The sequence below is a fragment of the Prunus avium genome, chromosome 5 (genome assembly GCF_965620075.1).
Source record: "Prunus avium chromosome 5, drPruAviu1.hap1.1, whole genome shotgun sequence".
Classification (NCBI taxonomy): Eukaryota; Viridiplantae; Streptophyta; class Magnoliopsida; order Rosales; family Rosaceae; genus Prunus; species Prunus avium.
In genome coordinates this window covers 8351243-8370242 of record NC_142288.1, presented here as the reverse complement: position 1 = coordinate 8370242, position 19000 = coordinate 8351243, and positions in this window count along the sequence as shown.

Sequence of the window (19000 nt, the reverse complement as noted above, 5' to 3'; positions counted from 1 at the left end):
TGTTTTGGGCTCGATCCGAAATCAATTGGTGTGAGAAATTGGACAATTCAAGTTCAACGGCAGTTCGTTCCTAATTGGAGTGGTTGGTGTATTCCATACTTCTAGCGATTGGATTTCACTCAAAACTGACCAAATGACTCCTCCCACCATATTACGATGTTGCCCAAATTTGGGGCTCGATCCAAAATCAATAGGTGTTCCAAATTGGACAATTCAAGTTCAACGGCAGTTCGTTCCTAATTGGAGTGGTTGGTGTATTCCATACTTCTAGCGATTGGATTTCACTAAAAACTCACCCAATGACTCCTCCCACCATATTACGATGTTGCCCAAGTTTGGGGCTCGATCCAAAATTAATAGGTGTTCCAAATTGGACAATTCAAGTTCAACGGCAGTTCGTTCCTAATTGGAGTGGTTGGTGTATTCCATACTTCTAGCGATACGATTTCACTCAAAACTCACCAAATGACTCCTCCCACCGTATTATGATGTTGCACAAGTTTGGGGTTCGATCCGAAATCAATAGGTGTTAGAAATTGGACAATTCAAGTTCAACGGCAGTTCGTTCCTAATGGGAGTGGTTGGTGTATTCCATACTTCTAGCGACTGGATTTCACTCAAAACTAACCAAATGACTCCTCCCACCATATTATGTTGTTGCCCAAGTTTTGGGCTCGATCCGAAATCAATAGGTGTGAGAAATTGGACAATTCAAGTTCAACGGCAGTTCATTCCTAATTGGAGTGGTTGGTGTATTCCATACTTCTAGCGATTGGATTTCACTCAAAACTCACCAAATGACTCCTCCCACCATATTACGATGTTACCCAAGTTTGGGGCTCGATCCAAAATCAATAGGTGTTCCAAATTGGACAATTCAAGTTCAACGGCAGTTCGTTCCTAATTGGAGTGGTTGGTGTATTCCATACTTCTAGCGATTGGATTTCAGTGAAAACTCACCAAATGACTCCTCCCACCATATTACGATGTTGCCCAAGTTTGGGGCTCGATCCGAAATCAATAGGTGTGAGAAATTGGACAATTCAAGTTCAACGGCAGTTCGTTCCTAATTGGAGTGGTTGGTGTATTCCATATTTCTAGCGATTGGATTTCACCGAAAACTCACCAAATGACTCCTCCCACCATATTATGATTTTGCCCAAGTTTGGGGCTCGATCCGAAATCAATAGGTGTGGGAAATTGGACAATTCAATTTGAACGGCAGTTCGTTCCTAATTGCAGTGGTTGGTGTATTCCATACTTCTAGCGATTGGATTTCACTCAAAACTCACCAAATGACTCCTCCCACCATATTACGATGTTGCCCAAGTTTGGGGCTCGATCCGAATTCAATAGGTGTGAGAAATTGGACAATTCAATTTGAACTACAGTTCATTCCTAATCGGAGTAGTTGTTGTATTCCATACTTCTAGCGATTGGATTTCACTTAAAACTCACCAAATGACTCCTCCCACCATATTATGATTTTGCCCAAGTTTGGGGCTCGATCCGAAATCAATAGGTGTGAGAAATTGGACAATGCAAGTTCAACGGCAGTTCGTTCCTAATTGGAGTGGTTGGTGTATTCCATACTTCTAGCGATTGGATTTCACTCAAAACTAACCAAATGACTCCTCCCACCATATTATGATGTTGCCCATGTTTTGGGCTCGATCCGAAATCAATTGGTGTGAGAAATTGGACAATTCAAGTTCAACGGCAGTTCGTTCCTAATTGGAGTGGTTGGTGTATTCCATACTTCTAGCGATTGGATTTCACTCAAAACTCACCAAATGACTCCTCCCACCATATTACGATGTTGCCCAAATTTGGGGCTCGATCCAAAATCAATAGGTGTTCCAAATTGGACAATTCAAGTTCAACGGCAGTTCGTTCCTAATTGGAGTGGTTGGTGTATTCCATACTTCTAGCGATTGGATTTCACTAAAAACTCACCAAATGACTCCTCCCACCATATTACGATGTTGCCCAAGTTTGGGGCTCGATCCAAAATTAATAGGTGTTCCAAATTGGACAATTCAAGTTCAACGGCAGTTCGTTCCTAATTCGAGTGGTTGGTGTACTCCATACTTCTAGCGATTGGATTTCACTCAAAACTCACCAAATGACTCCTCCCACCATATTATGATGTTGCCCAAGTTTTGGGCTCGATCCGAAATCTATAGGTGTGAGAAATTGGACAATTCAAGTTCAACGGCAGTTCGTTCCTAATTGGAGTGGTTGGTGTATTCCATACTTCTAGCGAATGGATTTCACTCAAAACTAACCAAATGACTCCTCCCACCATATTATGAGGTTGCCCAAGTTTGGGGCTCGATCCGAAATCAATAGGTGTGAGAAATTGGACAATTCAAGTTCAACGGCAGTTCGTTCCTAATTCGAGTGGTTGGTGTCTTCCACACTTCTAGCGATTGGATTTCACTCAAAACTCACCAAATGACTCCTCCCACCATATTACGATGTTACCCAAGTTTGGGGCTCGATCCAAAATCAATAGGTGTTCCAAATTGGACAATTCAAGTTCAACGGCAGTTCGTTCCTAATTGGAGTGGTTGGTGTATTCCATACTTCTAGCGATAGGATTTCACTCAAAACTCACCAAATGACTCCTCCCACCATATTTTGATGTGGCCCAAGCTTTGGGCTTGATCCGAAATCAATAGGTGTTCGAAATTGGACAATTCAAGTTCAACGGCAGTTCGTTCCTAATTGGAGTGGTTGGTGTATTCCATACTTCTAGCGATTGGATTTCACTCAAAACTCACCAAATGACTCCTCCCGCCATATTATGATGTTGCCCAAGTTTTGGGCTCGATCCGAAATCAATAGGTATTCCAAATTGGATATTTCAAGTTCTACGGCAGTTCGTTCCTAATTGGAGTGGTTGGTGTATTCCATACTTCTAGCGATTGGATTTCACTCAAAACTCACCAAATGACTCCTCCCACCATATTATGATGTTGCCCAGGTTTTGGGCTCGATCCGAATTCAACAGGAGTGAGAAATTGGTCAATTCAATTTCAACGACAGTTCGTTCCTAATTGGAGTGGTTGGTGTATTCCATACTTCTAGCGATTGGATTTCACTCAAAACTCACCAAATGACTCCTCCCACCATATTATGACGTTGCCCAAGTTTTGGGCTCGATCCGAAATCAATAGGTGTTGCAAATTGGACAATTCAAGTACAACGGCAGTACGTTCCTAACTGGAGTGGTTGGTGTATTCCATACATCTAGAGATTGGATTTCACTCAAAACTCACCAAATGACTCCTCCCACCATATTATGATGTTGCCCAAGTTTTGGGCTCGATCCGAAATCAATAGGTGTGAGAAATTGGTCAATTCAATTTCAACGACAGTTCGTTCCTAATTGGAGTGGTTGGTGTATTCCATACTTCTAGCGATTGGATTTCACTCAAAACTCACCAAATGACTCCTCCCACCATGTTATGATGTTGCCCAAGTTTTGGGCTCGATCCGAAATCAATAGGTGTTTCAAATTGGACAATTCATGTTCAACGGCAGTTCGTTCCTAATTGGAGTGGTCGGTGTATTCCATACTTCTAGCGATTGGATTTCACTCAAAACTCACCAAATGACTCCTGCCACCATATTATGATGTTGCCCAAGTTTTGGGCTCGATCCGAAATCAATAGGTGTGAGAAATTGGACAATTCAAGTTCAACGGCAGTTCGTTCCTAATTGGATTGGTTGGTGTATTCCAAACTTCTAGCGATTGGATTTCACTCAAAACTCACAAAATGACTCCTCCCACCATATTATGGTGTTGCCCAAGTTTTGGGCTCGATCCGAAATCAAAAGGTGTTCCAAATTGGACAATTCAAGTTCAACGGCAGTTCGTTCCTAATTGGAGTGGTTGGTGTATTCCATACCTCTAGCGATTGGATTTCACTCAAAACTCACCAAATGACTCCTCCCACCATATTATGATGTTGCCCAAGTTTGGGGCTCGATCCGAAATCAATAGGTGTGAGAAATTAGACAATTCAAGTTCAACTGCAGTTCGTTCCTAATTGGAGAGGTTGGTGTATTCCATACTTCTAGCGATTGGATTTCACTCAAAACTCACCAAATGACTCCTCCCACCATATAATGATGTTGCCCAAGTTTTGGCTCGATCCGAAATCAATAGGTGTACCAAATTGGACAATTCAAGTTCAATGGCAGTTCGTTCCTAATTGGATTGGTTGGTGTATTCCATACTTCTAGCGATTGGATTTCACTCAAAACTCACCAAATGACTCCTCCCACCTTATCATGATGTTGCCCAAGTTTGGGGCTCGATCCGAAATCAATAGGTGTGAGAAATTGGACAATTCAAGTTCAACGGCAGTTCGTTCCTAATTGGAGTGGTTGGTGTATTCCATACTTCTAGCGATTGGATTTCTCTCAAAACTCACCAAATGACTCCTCCCACCATATTATGATGTTGCCCAAGTTTGGGGCTCGATCCGAAATCAATAGGTGTGAGAAATTGGACAATTCAAGTTCAACTGCAGTTCGTTCCTAATTGGAGAGGGCGGTGTATTCCATACTTCTAGCGATTGGATTTCACTCAAAACTCACCAAATGACTCCTCCCACCATATAATGATGTTGCCCAAGTTTTGGGCTCAATCCGAAATCAATAGGTGTTCCAAATTGGACAATTCAAGTTCAACGGCAGTTCGTTTCTAATTGGAGTGGTTGGTGTATTCCATACTTCTAGCGATTGGATTTCTCTCAAAACTCACCAAATGACTCCTCCCACCATATTATGATGTTGCCCAAGTTTGGGGCTCGATCCGAAATCAATAGGTGTGAGAAATTGGACAATTCAAGTTCAACTGCAGTTCGTTCCTAATTGGAGAGGGTGGTGTATTCCATACTTCTAGCGATTGGATTTCACTCAAAACTCACCAAATGACTCCTCCCACCATATTATGATGTTGCCCAAGTTTTGGGCTCGATCCGAAATCAATAGGTGTTCCAAATTGGACAATTCAGGTTCAATGGCAGTTCGTTCCTAATTGGATTGGTTGGTGTATTCCATACTTCTAGCGATTGGATTTCACTCAAAACTCACAAAATGACTCCTCCCATCATATTATGATGTTGCCCAAGTTTTGGGCTCGATCCGAAATCAATAGGTGTGAGAAATTGGTCAATTCAATTTCAACGACAGTTCGTTCCTAATTGGAGTGGTTGGTGTATTCCATACTTCTAGCGATTGGATTTCACTCAAAACTCACCAAATGACTCCTCCCACCATGTTATGATGTTGCCCAAGTTTTGGGCTCGATCCGAAATCAATAGGTGTTTCAAATTGGACAATTCATGTTCAACGGCAGTTCGTTCCTAATTGGAGTGGTCGGTGTATTCCATACTTCTAGCGATTGGATTTCACTCAAAACTCACCAAATGACTCCTGCCACCATATTATGATGTTGCCCAAGTTTTGGGCTCGATCCGAAATCAATAGGTGTGAGAAATTGGACAATTCAAGTTCAACGGCAGTTCGTTCCTAATTGGATTGGTTGGTGTATTCCAAACTTCTAGCGATTGGATTTCACTCAAAACTCACAAAATGACTCCTCCCACCATATTATGGTGTTGCCCAAGTTTTGGGCTCGATCCGAAATCAAAAGGTGTTCCAAATTGGACAATTCAAGTTCAACGGCAGTTCGTTCCTAATTGGAGTGGTTGGTGTATTCCATACCTCTAGCGATTGGATTTCACTCAAAACTCACCAAATGACTCCTCCCACCATATTATGATGTTGCCCAAGTTTGGGGCTCGATCCGAAATCAATAGGTGTGAGAAATTAGACAATTCAAGTTCAACTGCAGTTCGTTCCTAATTGGAGAGGTTGGTGTATTCCATACTTCTAGCGATTGGATTTCACTCAAAACTCACCAAATGACTCCTCCCACCATATAATGATGTTGCCCAAGTTTTGGCTCGATCCGAAATCAATAGGTGTACCAAATTGGACAATTCAAGTTCAATGGCAGTTCGTTCCTAATTGGATTGGTTGGTGTATTCCATACTTCTAGCGATTGGATTTCACTCAAAACTCACCAAATGACTCCTCCCACCTTATCATGATGTTGCCCAAGTTTGGGGCTCGATCCGAAATCAATAGGTGTGAGAAATTGGACAATTCAAGTTCAACGGCAGTTCGTTCCTAATTGGAGTGGTTGGTGTATTCCATACTTCTAGCGATTGGATTTCTCTCAAAACTCACCAAATGACTCCTCCCACCATATTATGATGTTGCCCAAGTTTGGGGCTCGATCCGAAATCAATAGGTGTGAGAAATTGGACAATTCAAGTTCAACTGCAGTTCGTTCCTAATTGGAGAGGGCGGTGTATTCCATACTTCTAGCGATTGGATTTCACTCAAAACTCACCAAATGACTCCTCCCACCATATAATGATGTTGCCCAAGTTTTGGGCTCAATCCGAAATCAATAGGTGTTCCAAATTGGACAATTCAAGTTCAACGGCAGTTCGTTTCTAATTGGAGTGGTTGGTGTATTCCATACTTCTAGCGATTGGATTTCTCTCAAAACTCACCAAATGACTCCTCCCACCATATTATGATGTTGCCCAAGTTTGGGGCTCGATCCGAAATCAATAGGTGTGAGAAATTGGACAATTCAAGTTCAACTGCAGTTCGTTCCTAATTGGAGAGGGTGGTGTATTCCATACTTCTAGCGATTGGATTTCACTCAAAACTCACCAAATGACTCCTCCCACCATATTATGATGTTGCCCAAGTTTTGGGCTCGATCCGAAATCAATAGGTGTTCCAAATTGGACAATTCAGGTTCAATGGCAGTTCGTTCCTAATTGGATTGGTTGGTGTATTCCATACTTCTAGCGATTGGATTTCACTCAAAACTCACAAAATGACTCCTCCCATCATATTATGATGTTGCCCAAGTTTTGGGCTCGATCCGAAATCAATAGGTGTTCCAAATTGGACAATTCAAGTTCAACGGCAGTTCGTTCCAAATTGGAGTGGTTGTTGTATTCCATACATCTAGCGATTGGATTTCACTCAGAACTCACCAAATGACTCCTCCCACCATATTATGATGTTGCCCAAGTTTTGGACTCGATCCGAAATCTATAGGTGTTCCAAATTGGACAATTCAAGTTCAACGGCAGTTCGTTCCTAATTGGAGTGGTTGTTGTATTCCATACATCTAGCGATTGGATTTCACTCAAAACTCACCAAATGACTCCTCCCACCATATTATGATGTTGCCCAAGTTTTGGGCTCGATCCGAAATCAATAGGTGTTCCAAATTGGACAATTCAAGTTCAACGGCAGTTCGTTCCCAATTGGAATGGTTGGAGTATTCCATACTTCTAGCGATTGGATTTCACTCAAAACTCACCAAATGACTCCTCCCACCATAATATGATGTTGCCCAAGTTTTGGGCTCGATCCGAAATCAATAGGTGTTCCAAATTGGACAATTCAAGTTCAACGGCAGTTCGTTCCTAATTGGATTGGTTGGTGTATTCCATACTTCTAGCGGTTGGATTTCACTCAAAACTCACCAAATGACTCCTGCCACCATATTATGATGTTGCCCAAGTTTGGGGCTCGATCCGAAATCAATAGGTGTGAGAAATTGGACAATTCAAGTTCAACTGCAGTTCATTCCTAATTGGAGAGGTTGGTGTATTCCATACTTCTAGCGATTGGATTTCACTCAAAACTCACCAAATGACTCCTCCCACCATATAATGATGTTGCCCAAGTTTTGGGCTCAATCCGAAATCAATAGGTGTTCCAAATTGGACAATTCAAGTTCAATGGCAGTTCGTTCCTAATTGGATTGGTTGGTGTATTCCATAGTTCTAGCGATTGGATTTCACTTAAAACTCTCCAAATGACTCCTCCCACCATATCATGATGTTGCCCAAGTTTGGGGCTCGATCCGAAATCAATAGTTGTGAGAAATTGGACAATTCAAGTTCAACGGCAGTTCGTTCCTAATTGGAGTGGTTGGTGTATTCCATACTTCTAGCGATTGGATTTCACTCAAAACTCACCAAATGACTCCTCCCACCATATTATGATGTTGCCCAAGTTTTGGACTCGATCCGAAATCTATAGGTGTTCCAAATTGGACAATTCAAGTTCAACGGCAGTTCGTTCCTAATTGGAGTGGTTGTTGTATTCCATACATCTAGCGATTGGATTTCACTCAAAACTCACCAAATGACTCCTCCCACCATATTATGATGTTGCCCAAGTTTTGGGCTCGATCCGAAATCAATAGGTGTTCCAAATTGGACAATTCAAGTTCAACGGCAGTTCGTTCCCAATTGGAATGGTTGGAGTATTCCATACTTCTAGCGATTGGATTTCACTCAAAACTCACCAAATGACTCCTCCCACCATAATATGATGTTCCCCAAGTTTTGGGCTCGATCCGAAATCAATAGGTGTTCCAAATTGGACAATTCAAGTTCAACGGCAGTTCGTTCCTAATTGGATTGGTTGGTGTATTCCATACTTCTAGCGGTTGGATTTCACTCAAAACTCACCAAATGACTCCTGCCACCATATTATGATGTTGCCCAAGTTTGGGGCTCGATCCGAAATCAATAGGTGTTCCAAATTGGACAATTCAAGTTCAACGGCAGTTCGTTCCCAATTGGAATGGTTGGAGTATTCCATACTTCTAGTGATTGGATTTCACTCAAAACTCACCAAATGACTCCTCCCACCATATTACGATGTTGCCCAAGTTTTGGGCTCGATCAGAAATCAATACGTGTGAGAAATTGGACATTTCAATTTCTACGGCAATTCGTTCCTAATTGGATTGGTTGGTGTATTCCATACTTCTAGGGATTGGATTTCACTCAAAACTCACCAAATGACTCCTCCCACCATATTATGATGTTGCCCAAGTTTTGGGCTCGATCCGAAATCAATAGGTGTTCCAAATTGGACAATTCAAGTTCAACGGCAGTTCGTTCCTAATTGGATTGGTTGGTGTATTCCATACTTCTAGCGATTGGATTTCCCTCAAAACTCACAAAATGACTCCTCCCACCATATTATGATGTTGCCCAAGTTTTGGGCTCGATCCGAAATCGATAGGTGTTCCAAATTGGACAATTCAAGTTCAACGGCAGTTCGTTCCTAATTGGAGTAGTTGTTGTATTCCATACATCTAGTGATTGGATTTCACTCAAAACTCACCAAATGACTCCTCCCACCATATTATGATGTTGCCCAAGTTTTGGGCTCGATCCGAAATCAATAGGTGTTCCAAATTGGACAATTCAAGTTCAATGGCAGTTCGTTCCTAATTGGATTGGTTGGTGTATTCCATACTTCTAGCGATTGGATTTCACTTAAAACTCTCCAAATGACTCCTCCCACCATATCATGATGTTGCCCAAGTTTGGGGCTCGATCCGAAATCAATAGGTGTGAGAAATTGGACAATTCAAGTTCAACGGCAGTTCGTTCCTAATTGGAGTGGTTGGTGTATTCCATACTTCTAGCGATTGGATTTCTCTCAAAACTCACCAAATGACTCCTCCCACCATATTATGATGTTGCCCAAGTTTTGGGCTCGATCAGAAATCAATACGTGTGAGAAATTGGACATTTCAATTTCAACGGCAATTCGTTCCTAGTTGGAGTGGTTGGTGTATTCCATACTTCTAGCGATTGGATTTCACTCAAAACTCACCGAATGACTCCTCCCACCATATTATGATGTTGCCCAAGTTTTGGGCTCGATCCGAAATCAATAGGTGTTCCAAATTGGACAATTCAAGTTCAACGGCAGTTCGTTCCCAATTGGAATGGTTGGAGTATTCCATACTTCTAGCGATTGGATTTCACTCAAAACTCACCAAATGACTGCTCCCACCATATTACGATGTTGCCCAAGTTTTGGGCTCGATCAGAAATCAATACGTGTGAGAAATTGGACATTTCAATTTCTACGGCAATTCGTTCCTAATTGGAGTGGTTGGTGTATTCCATACTTCTAGCGATTGGATTTCACTCAAAACTCACCAAAATGACTCCTCCCACCATATTATGATGTTGCCCAAGTTTTGGGCTCGACCCGAAATCAATAGGTGTTCCAAATTGGACAATTCAAGTTCAACGGCAGTTCGTTCCCAATTGGAATGGTTGGAGTATTCCGTTCTTCTATCGATTGGATTTCACTCAAATCTCACCAAATGACTCCTCCCACCATATTATGATGTTGCCCAAGTTTTGGGCTCGATCTGAAATCAATAGGTGTTCCAAATTGGACAATTCAAGTTCAACGGCAGTTCGTTCCTAATCGGAGTGGTTGGTGTATTCCATACTTCTAGCGATTGGATTTCACTCAAAACTCACCAAATGACTCCTCCCACCATATAATGATGTTGCCCAAGTTTTGGGCTCGATCCGAAATCAATAGATGTTCCAAATTGGACAATTCAAGTTCAACGGCAGTTCGTTCCCAATTGGAATGGTTGGAGTATTCCATACTTCTAGTGATTGGATTTCACTCAAAACTCACCAAATGACTCCTCCCACCATATTACGATGTTGCCCAAGTTTTGGGCTCGATCAGAAATCAATACGTGTGAGAAATTGGACATTTCAATTTCTACGGCAATTCGTTCCTAATTGGAGTGGTTGGTGTATTCCATACTTCTAGCGATTGGATTTCACTCAAAACTCACCAAATGACTCCTCCCACCATATTATGATGTTGCCCAAGTTTTGGGCTCGATCCGAAATCAATAGGTGTTCCAAATTGGACAATTCAAGTTCAACGGCAGTTCGTTCCTAATTGGATTGGTTGGTGTATTCCATACTTCTAGCGATTGGATTTCCCTCAAAACTCACAAAATGACTCCTCCCACCATATTATGATGTTGCCCAAGTTTTGGGCTCGATCCGAAATCGATAGGTGTTCCAAATTGGACAATTCAAGTTCAACGGCAGTTCGTTCCTAATTGGAGTGGTTGTTGTATTCCATACATCTAGTGATTGGATTTCACTCAAAACTCACCAAATGACTCCTCCCACCATATTATGATGTTGCCCAAGTTTTGGGCTCGATCCGAAATCAATAGGTGTTCCAAATTGGACAATTCAAGTTCAATGGCAGTTCGTTCCTAATTGGATTGGTTGGTGTATTCCATACTTCTAGCGATTGGATTTCACTTAAAACTCTCCAAATGACTCCTCCCACCATATCATGATGCTGCCCAAGTTTGGGGCTCGATCCGAAATCAATAGGTGTTCCAAATTGGACAATTCAAGTTCAACGGCAGTTCATTCCCAATTGGAATGGTTGGAGTATTCCATACTTCTAGCGATTCGATTTCACTCAAAACTCACCAAATGACTCCTCCCACCATATTACGATGTTGCCCAAGTTTTGGGCTCGATCAGAAATCAATACGTGTGAGAAATTGGACATTTCAATTTCTACGGCAATTCGTTCCTAATTGGAGTGGTTGGTGTATTCCATACTTCTAGCGATTGGATTTCACTCAAAACTCACCAAATGACTCCTCCCACCATATTATGATGTTGCCCAAGTTTTGGGCTCGACCCGAAATCAATAGGTGTTCCAAATTGGACAATTCAAGTTCAACGGCAGTTCGTTCCCAATTGGAATGGTTGGAGTATTCCGTTCTTCTATCGATTGGATTTCACTCAAATCTCACCAAATGACTCCTCCCACCATATTATGATGTTGCCCAAATTTTGGGCTCGATCCGAAATCAATAGGTGTTCCAAATTGGACAATTCAAGTTCAACGGCAGTTCGTTCCTAATCGGAGTGGTTGGTGTATTCCATACTTCTAGCGATTGGATTTCACTCAAAACTCACCAAATGACTCCTGCCACCATATAATGATGTTGCCCAAGTTTTGGGCTCGATCCGAAATCAATAGATATTCCAAATTGGACAATTCAAGTTCAACGACAGTTCGTTCCTAATTGGATTGGTTGGTGTATTCCATACTTCTAGCGATTGGATTTCACTCAAAACTCACCAAATGACTCCTCCCACTATATTATGATGTTGCCCAAGTTTGGGGCTCGATCCGAAATCAATAGGTGTGAGAAATTGGATAATTCAAGTTCAACGGCAGTTCGTTCCTAATTGGAGTGGTTGGTGTATTCCATACTTCTAGCGATTGGATTTCACTCAAAACTCCCCAAATGACTCCTCCCACCATATTATCATGTTTCCCAAGTTTTGGGCTCGATCCGAAATCAATAGGTGTGAGAAATTGGACAATTCAAGTTTAACGGCAGTTCGTTCCTAATTGGAGTGGTTGGTGTATTCCATACTTCTAGCGATTGGATTTCTCTCAAAACTCACCAAATGACTCCTCCCACCATATTATGATGTTGCCCAAGTTTTGTGCTCGATCAGAAATCAATACGTGTGAGAAATTGGACATTTCAATTTCGACGGCAATTCGTTCCTAATTGGAGTGGTTGGTGTATTCCATACTTCTAGCGATTGGATTTCACTCAAAACTCACCAAATGACTCCTCCCACCATATTATGATGTTGCCCAAGTTTTGGGCTCGATCCGAAATCAATAGGTGTTCCAAATTGGACAATTCAAGTTCGACGGCAGTTCGTTCCTAATTGGAGTGGTTGGTGTATTCCATACTTCTAGCGATTGGATTTCTCTCAAAACTCACCAAATGACTCCTCCCACCATATTATGATGTTGCCCAAGATTTGGGCTCGATCAGAAATCAATACGTGTGAGAAATTGGACATTTCAATTTCGACGGCAAGTCGTTCCTAATTGGAGTGGTTGGTGTATTCCATACTTCTAGCGATTGGATTTCACTCAAAACTCACCAAATGACTCCTCCCACCATATTATGATGTTGCACAAGTTTTGGGCTCGTTCCGAAATCAATAGGTGTTCCAAATTGGACAATTCAAGTTCAACGGCAGTTCGTTCCTAACTGGAGTGGTTGGTGTATTCCATACTTCTAGCGATTGGATTTTACTCAAAACTCACCAAATGACTCCTCCCAACATATTATGATGTTGCCCAAGTTTTGGCCCCGATCCGAAATCAATAGGTGTGAGAAATTGGACAATTCAAGTTCAACGACAGTTCGTTCCTAATTGGAGTGGTTGGTGGCGATTGGATTTCACTCAAAACTCACCAAATGACTCCTCCCACCATATTATGATGTTGCCCAAGTTTTGGGCTCGATCCGAAATCAATAGGTGTTCCAAATTGGACAATTCAAGTTCAACGGCAGTTCGTTCCCAATTGGAATGGTTGGAGTATTCCATACTTCTAGCGATTCGATTTCACTCAAAACTCACCAAATGACTCCTCCCACCATATTACGATGTTGCCCAAGTTTTGGGCTCGATCAGAAATCAATACGTGTGAGAAATTGGACATTTCAATTTCTACGGCAATTCGTTCCTAATTGGAGTGGTTGGTGTATTCCATACTTCTAGCGATTGGATTTCACTCAAAACTCACCAAATGACTCCTCCCACCATATTATGATGTTGCCCAAGTTTTGGGCTCGACCCGAAATCAATAGGTGTTCCAAATTGGACAATTCAAGTTCAACGGCAGTTCGTTCCCAATTGGAATGGTTGGAGTATTCCGTTCTTCTATCGATTGGATTTCACTCAAATCTCACCAAATGACTCCTCCCACCATATTATGATGTTGCCCAAGTTTTGGGCTCGATCCGAAATCAATAGGTGTTCCAAATTGGACAATTCAAGTTCAACGGCAGTTCGTTCCTAATCGGAGTGGTTGGTGTATTCCATACTTCTAGCGATTGGATTTCACTCAAAACTCACCAAATGACTCCTCCCACCATATAATGATGTTGCCCAAGTTTTGGGCTCGATCCGAAATCAATAGATGTTCCAAATTGGACAATTCAAGTTCAACGACAGTTCGTTCCTAATTGGAGTGGTTGGTGTATTCCATACTTCTAGCGATTGGATTTCACTCAAAACTCACCAAATGACTCCTCCCACCATATTATGATGCTGCCCAAGTTTTGGGCTCGATCCGAAATCAATAGGTGTTCCAAGTTGGACAATTCAAGTTCAACGGCAGTTCGTTCCTAACTGGAGTGGTTGGTGTATTCCATACTTCTAGCGATTGGATTTTACTCAAAACTCACCAAATGACTCCTCCCACCATATTATGATGTTGCCCAAGTTTTGGCCTCGATCCGAAATCAATAGGTGTGAGAAATTGGACAATTCAAGTTCAACGACAGTTCGTTCCTAATTGGAGTGGTTGGTGGCGATTGGATTTCACTCAAAACTCACCAAATGACTCCTCCCACCATATTATGATGTTGCCCAAGTTTTGGGCTCGATCCGAAATCAATAGGTGTGAGAAATTGGACAATTCAAGTAATACGGCAGTTCGTTCCTAATTGGAGTGGTTGGTGTATTCCATACTTCTAGCGATTGGATTTCACTCAAAACTCACAAATGACTCGTCCCACGTATAATGATGTTGCCCAAGTTTTGGGCTCGATCCGAAATCAATAGGTGTTCCAAATTGGACAATTCAAGTTCAACGGCAGTTCGTTCCTAATCGGAGTGGTTGGTGTATTTCATACTTCTAGCGATTGGATTTCACTCAAAACTCACCAAATGACTCCTCCCACCATATAATGATGTTGCCCAAGTTTTGGGCTCGATCCGAAATCAATAGATGTTCCAAATTGGACAATTCAAGTTCAGCGGCAGTTCGTTCCTAATTGGATTGGTTGGTGCATTCCATACTTTTAGCGATTGGATTTCACTCAAAACTCACCAAATGACTCCTCCCACTATATTATGATGTTGCCCAAGTTTTGGGCTCAATCCGAAATCAATAGGTGTGAGAAATTGGACAATTCAAGTTCAACGGCAGTTCGTTCCTAATTGGAGTGGTTGGTGGCGATTGGATTTCACTCAAAACTCACCAAATGACTCCTCCCAACATATTATGATGTTGCCCAAGTTTTGGGCTCGATCCGAAATCAATAGGTGTGAGAAATTGGACAATTCAAGTTGAACGGCAGTTCGTTCCTAATTGGAGTGGTTGGGGTATTCCATACTTCTAGCGATTGGATTTCACTCAAAACTCACCGAATGACTCGTCCCACCATATAATGATGTTGCCCAAGTTTTGGGCTCAATCCGAAATCAATAGGTGTTCCAAATTGGACAATTCAAGTTCAACGGCAGTTCGTTCCTAATCGGAGTGGTTGGTGTATTCCATACTTCTAGCGATTGGATTTCACTCAAAACTCACCAAATGACTCCTCCCACCAGATTATGATGTTGCCCAAGTTTTGGGCCATCCCAAATCAAGAGGTGTGAGAAATTGGACAATTCATGTTCAACGGCAGTTCGTTCCTAATTGGAGTGGTTGGTGTATTCCATACTTCTAGCAGTTGGATTTCACTCAAAACTCACCAAATGACTTCTCCCACCATATTATGATGTTGCCCAAGTTTGGGGCTCGATCAGAAATCCATAGGTGTGAGAAATTGGACAATTCAAGTTCAACGGCAGTTCGTTCCTAATTGGAGTGGTTGCTGTATTCCATACCTCTAGCGATTGGATTTCTCTCAAAACTCACCAAATGACTCCTCCCACCATATTATGATGTTGCCCAAGTTTGGGGCTCGATCCGAAATCAATAGGTGTGAGAAATTGGACAATTCTAGTTCAACGGCAGTTCGTTCCTAATTGGAGTGGTTGGTGTATTCCATACTTCTAGCGATTGGATTTCACTCAAAACTCACCAAATGACTCCTCCCACCATATTACGATGTTGCCCAAGTTTTGGGCTCGATCCGATATCAATAGGTTTGAGAAATTCTACAGTTCAAGTTCAACGGCAGTTCGTTCCTAATTGGAGTGGTTGGTGTATTCCATACCTCTAGCGATTGGATTTCACTCAAAACCCACCAAATGACTCCTCCCACCATATTATAATGTTGCCCAAGTGTGCGGCTCGATCCGAAATCAATAGCTGTTAGAAATTGGACAATTCAAGTTCAACGGCAGTTCGTTCCTTATTGGAGTGGTTGGTGTATTCCCTACTTCTAGCGATTGGATTTCACCCAAAACTCACCAAATGACCCATCCCACCATATTATCATGTTGCCCAGGTTTTGGGCTCGATCCGAAATCAATAGGTGTGAGAAATTGGACAATTCAAGTTCAACGGCAGTTCGTTCCTAATTGGAGTGGTTGTTGGATTCCATACTTCTAGCGATTGGATTTCCCTCAAAACTTACCAAATGACCCCTCCCACCATATTATGAAGTTGCCCAAGTTTTGGGCTCGATCCGAAATCAATAGGTGTGAGAAATTGGACAATTCAAGTTCTATGGCAGTTCGTTCCTAATTGGAGTGGTCGGTGTATTCCACACTTCTAGCGATTGGATTTCACTCAAAACTCACCAAATGACTCCTCCCACCATATTACGATGTTGCCCAAGCTTGGGGCTCGATCCGAAATCAATAGGTGTGAGACATTGGACAATTCAAGTTCAACGGTAGTTCGTTCCTAATTCGAGTGCTTGGTGTATTCCATACTTCGAGCGATTGGATTTCACCCAAAACTCACCAAATGACCCCTCCCACCGTATTATCATGTTGTCCATGTTTTGGGCTCGATCCGAAATCAATAGGTGTGAGAAATTGGACAATTCAAGTTCAATGGCAGTTCGTTCCTAATTGGAGTGGTTGGTGTATTCCGTACTTCTAGCGATTGGATTTCACTCAAAACTCACAAAATGACTCCTCCCACCATATTACGATGTTGCCCAAGTTTTGGTCTCGATCCGAAATCAATAGTTGTGAGATATTGGACAATTCAAGTTCAACGGCAGTTCGATCCTAATTGGAGTGGTTGGTGTATTCCATACTTCTAGCGATTGGACTTCCCTCAAAACTCACAAAATGACTCCTCCCACCATATTATGATGTTGCCCAAGTTTTGGGCTCGAACCGAAATCAATAGGTGAAAGGAATTGGACAATTCAAGTTCAACGGTAGTTCGTTCCTAATTGGAGTGGTTGGTGTATTCCATACTTCTAGCGATTGGATTTCACTCAAAACTCACCAAAATACTTCTCCCACCATATTATGATGTTGCCCAAGTCTGGGGGTCGATCCGAAATCAATAGGTGTGAGAAATTGGACATTTCAAGTTCAACGGCAGTTCGTTACAAATTGAAGTGGTTGGTGTATTCCATACTTCTACCTAATGGATTTCATTCAAAACTCACCAAATGACTCCTCCCACCATATTATGATGTTGCCCAAGTTTGGGGCTCGATCCGAAATCAATAGGTGTATTCCAAACTTCTAACGATTGGATTTCACTCAAAACTCTCCAAATGATTCATCCCACCATATTATGATGTTGCCCAAGTTTTGGGCTCGATCCGAAATCAATAGGTGTGAGAAATTGGACAATTCAAGTTCAACGGCAGTTCTTTCCTAATTGGATTGGTTGGTGTATTCCATACTTCTAGCGATTGGATTTCACTCAAAACTCACCAAATGACTCCTCCCACCATATTATGATGTTGCCCAAGTTTTGGGCTCGATCAGAAATCAATATGTGTGAGAAATTGGACAATTCAATTTCAACGGCAGTTCGTTCCTAATTGGAGTGGTTGGTGTATTCCATACTTCTAGCGATTGGATTTCACTAAAAACTCACCAAATGACTCCTCCCACCATATTATGATGTCACCCAAGTTTTGGACTCGATCCGAAATCACTAGGTTTTCCAAATTGGACAATTCAAGTTCAACGGGAGTTCGTTCGTAACTGGAGTGGTTGGTGTATTCCGTACTTCTAGCGATTGGATTTCACTGAAAACTCACCAAATGACTCCTCCCACCATATTATGCTGTTGCCCAGGTTTGGGGATCGATCCGAAATCAATAGGTGTGAGAAATTGGACAATTCAAGTTCTACGGCAGTTCGTTCCTAATTGGAGTGGTTGGTGTATTCCATACTTCTAGCGATTGGATTTCAATCAAAACTCACCAAGTGACTCCTCCCACCATATTATGATGTTGCCCAAGTTTTGGGCTCGATCCGAAATAAATAGTTGTGAGAAATTGGACAATTCAAGTTCAACGGCAATTCATTCCTGAATGGAGTGGTTGGTGTATTTCATACTTGTAGCGATTGGATTTCACTCAAAACTAACCAAATGACTCCTCCCACCATATGATGATGTTGCCCAAGTTTTGGGCTCGATCCGAAATCAATAGGTGTTCCAAATTGGACAATTGAAGTTCAACGGCGGTTCGTTCCGAATTGGAGTGGTTGGTGTATTCCACACTTCTAGCGATTGGATTTCACTCAAAACTCACGAAATGACTCCTCCCACCATATTATGATGTTGCCCAAGTTTTGGGCTCGATCCGAAATAAATAGGTGTGAGAAATTGGACAATTCAAGTTCAACGGCAGTTCGTCCCTAATAGGAGTGGTTGGTGTATTCCATACTTCTAGCGATTGGATTTCACTCAAAACTCACCAAATGACTCCTCCCACCATATTATGATGTTGCCCAAGTTTTGGGCTCGATTCGAAATCAATAGGTGTTCCAAATTGGACAATTCAAGTTCAACGGCAGTTCGTTCCTAATTGGAGTGGTTGGTGTATTCCATACTTCTAGCGATTGGATTTCACTCAAAACTCACCAAATGACTCCTCCCACCATATTATGATGTTGCCCAACTTTTGGGCTCGATCCGAAATCAATAGGTGTGAGAAATTGGTCAATTCAATTTCAACGACAGTTCGTTCATAATTGGAGTGGTTGGTGTATTCCGTACTTCTAGCGATTGGATTTCACTCAAAACTCTCCAAATGACTCCTCCCACCATATTATGATGTTGCCCATGTTTTGGGCTCGATCCG